The sequence below is a fragment of the Cyprinodon tularosa genome, unplaced genomic scaffold, assembly GCF_016077235.1.
Source record: "Cyprinodon tularosa strain WSP-4 unplaced genomic scaffold, ASM1607723v1 ctg241, whole genome shotgun sequence".
Taxonomy (NCBI): Eukaryota; Metazoa; Chordata; class Actinopteri; order Cyprinodontiformes; family Cyprinodontidae; genus Cyprinodon; species Cyprinodon tularosa.
Window position 1 is genome coordinate 217,210 of NW_024038899.1, and position 8,604 is coordinate 225,813.

The 8,604-nt window shown below is 36.4% G+C and overlaps 1 protein-coding gene across 1 annotated transcript in view; it reads right to left on the reverse strand.

Moving 5' to 3' along the window:
• The window catches only part of apba1b (amyloid beta (A4) precursor protein-binding, family A, member 1b), a 42,524-nt gene extending 34,948 nt beyond the window's left edge, over positions 1 to 7,576 (reverse strand). The window contains exon 1 of the mRNA XM_038287621.1: positions 7,340 to 7,576. The gene's annotated coding sequence lies outside the window, so the exon portion shown is untranslated. The remainder of the gene's footprint in view (positions 1 to 7,339) is intronic.
• Positions 7,577 to 8,604: the final 1,028 nt, after the last annotated feature.

The window sequence follows — 8,604 nt, forward strand, 5'->3', positions numbered from 1 at the left end:
TTAAAAACTTCTAAAGACGAGGGAAAAAATATTGATACATTAAAATATCACAATATCTTCATATGCTGATATATTGCCATTTAAAAACACCATATCAATCTCTTTTACTAATGAAATATTGCTATATGTCATCGTTATGCTACGAAATACCCCGAAAATTCACGAAATTTTGCCATATTTTTATACCGTATGTTGATATATTGACGCGGTATCGATCTATTTTACTAACAAAATCTCACAAGAATTTACAAAATATCACGAGAGTTTGTAACAGAACGATGAAGTTTCACGAGATTTTGAAAGTAAAACAGATCAATACCGCGTTTTTAAAAATCAATTTGATATCAGCATATGAAAATATATTTGAGTATATTATTTTTCAAAGTGTCAGAAATGGATAACAAAACTGCTATTTTCGATTACTACTTATTTTTGTCCAGCTTTAACATCGGTATCGATATCGGTTATCGGCTACATGAGTTTTAAAATATCGGCATATCGGATATCGGCCAAAATCCCAATATCGTGCATCCCCAATAAAAAGTTTAGTTAGAGTGGCTCATGTAGGCTATCTCTAAAATTATGCTGTTATAGGCTTAGGCTGCTGGAGGATATAGGGACCACTTTTCATCCTTCCACTTTATTATATCTCTATTTTTCAATTCTATAGTATTTGTTAGTTAAACCTTCTAACTATATGCTTTATATTTTATTTATAGATGATAGAGTTGGGCATGTTTTTCAGTGATTAATCCTGTGTCTTTTATAGACATATCTATGGCTCAGCTTTTATTGTGGTAAATATATGTGCTCTCTTTCATTCTTTTTTTTAAAATGAGAACAGTCTCATAGCTTGTCTGCTTAACCGTTTCTTTCTTAGACAGAGCAACAATGTAGCTAGTTTGCTGTTGTATTTTCTAACAGAAAATTTTACGGATCAGTGCAGCAATGTTTCTTTTATTTGTTTGCCTCTGTCTCCTTGAGCCTCCAGTTGGACTCTGTAGAAGGCCGCTCAGCCTGAGTCAAGTTCTGCTAGACTAGAGGTTTATTTCCTTATCACTCTCCCTGCTGTAGATTCAACGACACAATGCAAGCAAATGTCTACTGTGGTCAGCAAAAATATATTTCCTTTACATTTTCCTTACATATATTGATTTATACGTGCTGATTTTGCATCTGCTTACTTTATAAATGTTTTCGCTCAAGCTTTTTCACCTGCAAGGCCACACAGTGCCTGAGAGTTGTTAGATTACAGACAAAACATAATCATTTTCATAACAAGCTAGACTCTTTCTCAGGGTTTATTCAAAACATTTTATTATTTTCCTCAACTGTGTAATTGTTTCGATTCACTATACGTGGAGACCTTCACAGCCTTTCTGCAGGGTTTAAGTTATTAAACGGAATATTAACCTGGAAGAAAGATGATAAAATGCCAACTGAGTGAATTAACATCTATCTCCTTTATTTAACTGGATTGCAAAATTTCCTACGACACATTCCCAAACATGTTCATCCAGGAAGAATAAATCCTTAGTAATCAGTTGGTTTTTCCTTAGATACGAAACTTTAAACCCATCTGAATGAATTGTCTCAGTAAAGTGCCTTCAGATGACACGTGTTGTAAATTGGTGCAATAGAAATAAACAAAACTGAACAGAAATTTCGCCAACCAAAGATGAAGAGGACCACTAATACATGAATACCAAAGACAGAACCAAGGAAGATGTAAGAACTACCCACCGTCTCTCTCTTATTCTTTGCTAAGTGTATAATGCTGTTTTTGTTGTTGCAGTCTGAAAAACAAAAATGTAATCCCAACTGTCTGTGATGGTATAAAATTCAATTTGTTCCAAGACAGCAGTTTATAAATCTGCCTTTTTGGATTCCCCTTCAGGCAGAGATGTTCTGTTATTTGAGTCAATTATCAAATGTGTTTGACATACATAAGACAAAAAAGCTAAAACTGATGGTGAAAAATAACCTTCTTGATTCTCGAGAGTCTGAAAGTACGCCGATAGAAATCTACAGTCTGCTAATGGAGTGTACCGGAGGGGAGGAGAAATTAGATTTATTGTTCTGAACATCCAGAAAACTCATAACCGGCTGGTTGCACCCGGTCTCGCTCCATGAGGCTACAGCAACACAGATGATGTGTTCAAGCTTCCATGGACTCATCTTAGATAAGATCAGAGGTAACGGGTGCAGGACGGAAACACAGACATCTGTTTCCCAAGTCATGCATCATGGTGGCTGTACTGTATGTGTAATTCCTTACAGGTTACAGGTATTCCATTTCGACGGTTGTTTCTTGTAGATCTACCCATGCAGACCGGGGTCTGTGTTGGAGGTAAGTGAGGATAATGAGAGTCTGTCTAGGGCTAAATTAAAACCGCTTTTTTTAAAGCCACCAAATCATCTCTACATATAGTTCGTTATGTCTACCTTTTGATTTTCTCTATATTCCTCTATTTGCTCGGTTGCACTTCCTCAACCTACATCAACTGCATCTTTCCCTGATTGACTGCTACGCCGCCGTTTCATAGAAAAGTTCAGCTTTTTCAAATAAAAAAAAAAAACTCGAATTATGCTGAGAAAACAGTTTGACCATTGGAGTTAATCAAAGCTGCAGCTAAAGCTTAGGAAGCGTTCCGATGTCGCTGCCAAGTTGATAAACATGTGAGTTCATGTCCCTGCTAACAGAGCTACTGGTGTTAGCATTGCTTTTAAGCCCTATCCTCAACGCCGTTGGGTTTCCGTGAGGCATTACAGCACAGTCAGCACAGCTGGGACTTATTCAGTTGCTGCATCAAAGGCCATTTTGGCTGTACTGCCAGTAGATGGCGCCACATCTGTTTATGTCAGCTCACTGCACCTGTAGCAAGAGTTCAATTTAGGCTCAAAAAGGAAAAAAATTTAAAAGATTTAAAACTACAATAATAAACTCTTAAATAATATAGCCTTATTTTATTATAATCAAGTGGATTATTGTCTTTTTGGTTTAACTTTATAATGTGGATACTGCTCTAGTAACATTTAATTATTTTTTTTCAAATGTAAACTCCAACATCAGCCTTGGTTTGAAAGTTTCAGCATAGATGATCTGTCTCACTGAAGCGTAAAGTAACCTGTACTCCTAAAGTAGATGATTAATGTCCGCTGTCACAGTCCAATATTAAGAAAAATTATTCATTTCCCATTTATTGGATACTACAAAACTCAAAGATCCCACTTTCAGCCATTAAGTGCATTCCTAAAGGACACATTCCTTCAGTCCTCTGGTTTAGATTAGTGTTTAGTTAAACCATGATTATGGTCAGTTACTCACAGGAATAATGTTAAAGGTGGATGGATGAGGGTTTAACTGGATGGAAACTATTTCTGGTTTCCTTAGAGACTTTTCTGTTCATTTTGTCTTTGTTTTTTAAAGAACTATAACACAGCAATAAGAAAATGTGCTGCAGATTGTCTGAAAGAGGAAGTAAATTGAAAAGCAACAGGAAATAAATTCTCAAGCTTATTCTAAATTATCCAATAAAAATAAATAAATTATTATTTAATTCTATCTGACAGAAATACATCAATGTACATAATTCTTCTTAAAGTTTTCTTTATTAGAAAAAGGTAAGTAGATCCATTATTTGCATTATTATTGAAAGTCTGACTAGTTCCATCGTTTCACTCAGTTCTTAAATCATGTGGGTTATTTTTAACCACATTTGCATACAGAACTATTCACATTTTTTTATTTTACCAAAAAAATTGTTGTATTTCATTTGTGAAGTTAGGGAAAAATTAGCCTTGTGGAACAAAAATAATAGATCGATATTCTTAAATGTAATGGCAAACACGATATGCGATATTTATCGCGATATGTTTTTCTTTCCACAACGAAATATAAAAAAACACCTCCGAATTAAGCTTTGTCCCAACCGTGCATAGGCACAATTTCTAACATTATTATGTTATTTGTTATTATATTTGATACTTGATATCAATTTCAATACCTTGAGGGTAGAAAATTTCTAACTAAAGGCATATAGACATCTTAATTAATATTAAAAACTCACCTTTTTCAATCTCAACACTGAAGCTGTTTTCTTAGTTAAATAAGTGTACAAATAAATTTATAACAAATTACCCAACTATAACAAAATTTGAGAATATATTTTTAGGTTGTTTGAAATATTATTCGTTCAATGTGCAAATTATCTAAAATTAACTTTAGCAAAAAAAAAAACACTTGTATTTAGTATCAATACCAGGAAAATTAGCATTTTATTAAAAAGAAATAATAATAAAATAATAAAAACAGGGATGGGGGAATCTATACTGTTGAGTGTCTCAATTACTATCAGGGGTGGATTTAGGAAATTTGGGGCCCTAGCCAAAAGGCAGGCATGGGGCCCTCTGAATTGAGAAGACAACACATAAAACAGACCAACTACCTTTTGTCCTTATCTTATTATCCCTCTTTTTGTTGTTTTCCTCTCTGTTTTCTTTTGTCCCTTATTCTTCTCATATTGACAATGTGCTCAGCTGACAGTCTCAAAAGTAACAAAGGATTTTTCCAATCACTACTTAGCTGATTGCTCCTTCCTGTGTTTCCAAAAAGGCAAAAGTAAATAACCCAGTCCTTCTTTTCACTGTAGATAAGCCATGATCTGCTTCTCTGTTCTCCATTTTTCATTTGGATGAAATAATAGCTGCATGAATCATGACAGCAGACAAGATGGAGGAGAGCAGGAGGCGGGGTTACCAATCTACTTGCTCTGGAGAGCAGAGTTCGCTGCTTTTAGATGTTGTCACAAACAGAGTATTTTGGTGAGATAATTTTTAACAAAAACATAATAATGTGCACAAATAAGTAATAGCTGCATTAACCATACATGTAAAAGGAGTTTTATGGGACCCCCAGGAACTGCCTAGCTTTGCCTAATGGTAAATCCACCACTGACTGTTTTTTATTAAGTATAATAACACTGCAACTTAGACCATCCTAATCTACAAGATTAGGGCCAGGCTAGAGATTTTTTACTTTTTTTTTTATTTTGAGAATAAAGTCGTAACATGAAAAAAAAAAAAAAGTTTTAATGCGAGAATAAAGTTGTAATATTATATACAGTACAACTTCAGTATAACTTCACATCCTCATTTTAGAGAAGAAAGTGCGTTTTGTAAGTTTTCATAAAATACAACTTGTTTCTTGTAATTTTATGACTTTATTCTCTTAATATTATGACTTTATTCTCCTAATTTTATGACTTTATTCTCCTAATTTTATGACTTTATTCTCGTAATTTTATGACTATTCTTGTTGCGACTTTATTCTCGTAATTTTTCGACTTTATTCTCATAATGTTACGACTGTATTCTCCTAATTTTATGACTTTATTCTCATAATTTTATTACTTTTATTCTCCTAATTTTATGACTATTCTCGTTGCAACTTTATTCTCGTAATTTTACAACTTTATTCTCATAATATTACGACTTTATTCTCGTAATTTTTTGACTATTCTCGTTGCAACTTTATTCTCGTAATATTACAACTTTATTCTCATAATGTTACGACTTTATTCTCGTAATTTTCGACTTTATTCTCATAATATTACGACTTTATTCTCGTAATATTACAACTTTTTCTCATAATGTTACGACTTTATTCTCGTAATTTACCGACTATTCTTGTTGCAACTTTATTCTCGTAATTTTACGACTTTATTCTCATAATAATACGACTTTATTCTCATAATATTACGACTTTATTCTCCTAATATTACAACTTTATTCTCATAATGTTACGACTTTATTCTCATAATTTTACGACTATTCTCGTTGCGACATTATTTTTTGTAATTTTACTACTTTATTCTCATAATTTTACGACTTTATTCTCGAAATAGAACAAAAAAAAATCTCTAGCCTGGCCCTAATACTCCGTCGTACATCTCCTATCCCTTTTGTAAGAAAAATCTGAATATATTGGGAACAATGAACACCTTCTCTATTGCAAAACAAGATGATGGCAGCATCATGCTGTGGATATGTAAGAGGCGGTAAAAGACTTTAAGACCGGAAAGAAGTTTTCAGTGTTTTTTCTCAGTTAAACAGATCTAGCTACTTTAGTTTTATTTGGGGTAAATCTTCTCACCATGAATCAACATTTTGATGATGTAGAGCGGAGGTCTTCAACAGGGGGTCCGCGACCCCTAGGGGATCCATGGAGGTACTGCATGGGGGTCGCGAAGGTTTTGTATCATTAGACATTTTTTTATATTAGACCACTAATTGAAATGTCTTTAAATACACATTAACATGAGTTCAACACACTGTAGTAAAAAGATAAATGGAGACCACTGGGCACCATTTCATTCACAACACCTGTCCCATCAACGATGAATCAGAAATACTTTAATATTCCCAGAGCAAAATTACTTTCGTTACATTACTCCATCTGTAATAGTGCAACTATAGGACCAGTTTGATAAAACAGAATTTCATACAATATTTATAATCAGGGGCAATTGCGTAACGACACAATAACAGGCACGTAAGCGACATTATCTGGGTGGGCCCCATATGAAGTACAACACCCCATCCCATCAGGAATTTTTGGCATAATTTCATCTTCAAAGAGACGTCCTAGACCACAATTGCGTAGGGGGGGGGCAACCAGGAGTCAGTGATGGGGCCCCTAAGACGTCGGGGGGCCCCTAAGCAACTGCAGTCTCTGCTTACCGATTTATTTACGCCATTGATCAGGGGGTCCCTGCTCCATCAGTTTGGGGGCCCTGGGCCTGGAAAAAAACACTGAAGACCCCTGATGTAGAGGGATGAGTATCCTGATCTAAACCTCCTGGCATCATCTCTCCTCTGTCACACCCAGTGGTGACAAACACAGGCTCCCATCCAGCATATGGTCCCTGTTGGGGTGCATCACTTCTCACCTTTCTAGGCGTCACGGTCACTCAGGGTGATGAATGCATGAGCAAAATCAGACGAGCAAGGAGGCTTTTATTTTGAAAACCCCTCCTTTGGCCACATTCGGTTTCTAAAGGCCCAAAGGTTCCTCTTTTTATAAGCTTTCTGTGACAAACAGTGTGTCTGGGCCTGTCAGTCGGTCTGTCCTCTCAGTTATAGCATAAGTCCACCCGCTCCTGGCTGCCTCATCTTATAAATATCTGACATTTATTTTGAAAAGGAAAACAACGATAGATGCTCGCGCTGTCACCTCTCTAAACTTAAATCCTCTGGGTTTTTCCGCAGGTGCACAGTCCGCCATAATCTGCAAACATGACAAATAATCTGCTATCGGTGATGACAGCGGCTGATTTACCTTCATGTTAGCGGAGGAGAGGCCCGGCTCCGGTCCACATCGTCTCCCCCCCCGCCCTCCACCGGGTCCTGTCCTCGCCCGGATCGGCTCGGTTTGACCCCCTCCTCGGATTAAAGCGGAAAGCTCAGCCCCCTCCCTCTGCAGCGTGACATCAGAGCGGATTATCGCGGCACAAAGCGCAGCTGATGCTGCTGGTGGCGCAGACAAACAGGCGGCTCGGACCCGCCTACTCCATCAGCTGCAGCAGCAACCTGCAGAGTGCTGCGACACAGCGCCCGGAGCCGCCGCTGGGGGCGCTGTTCCCTACCTGCTGAGTGACGTCACAACAGCAAGAAAACAAACAAGCATCCAAACCAAATGTTAATGCAGATTATAATTAAACACATGCTGTGCTATCACCCCACAAATACTATATCTCTAATAAAGCAAAAATACATTCTAGATAACATGCATCCTGTGAGTCATATGATTAAAAAAAAGAATCAGAAACAACTTCTCACTTATTTTTTAGCTCTAATTTCAATCTGAAAAACTCACATGAAGAGAAAAGACAATTAGGAGAAATTTATTGATACAATTACTTTGTCGTTGGCGCTCAGACCCCGGCAGGAAACATAGCGCTGAATTTGATAGATATGCATGAACGGGAGTAAATAACATGGCTGTTCCCCCCCCAGGCCTGAAACTGGTGGTTGAGTGGAGATAGATGAAGTTGATTAGTCTGTAGACCAGGGGCGGAGCTAGATGGGGGGCCAGGGGTAGCCATGGCCACCCTTAGCCAGTCATTGGCCACCTCCGTGACCACCACTACCATTTATTTCCCTCTAATACAGACGATGGCAGCAGTAATACTAACAAGAGGAATGTTTAAACTTAGTAAAGATTTTAATTTTTCATATATTAATAGTTACTTGATAACTAAAACGCTGTTGTTAATTATGCACATCTAAATACTAACATTATAGCTGATATGTACAGAATTCATGCTCTTTTAAGACCCTTATTTTGTGTTATATGGGGTAAAGAGAAAATTATGTGTCTGCATGTCATCAAGGAGTTTTCAGTGAAATTATAGATGAATATGTTCTTTAATAATAACTTAAAAATCCATTTAATATAGATATTAGTACATGTAATATTAATGTAATGCAGAAAAATTTTTTGATAAAAGCAAAATATGGAAAATATGTTTGACCCAGATATTTTGTCCACTATGTCTTTTTTTAGACAGCATGGATGATTAAATATATGCGTTTATTTGTAAT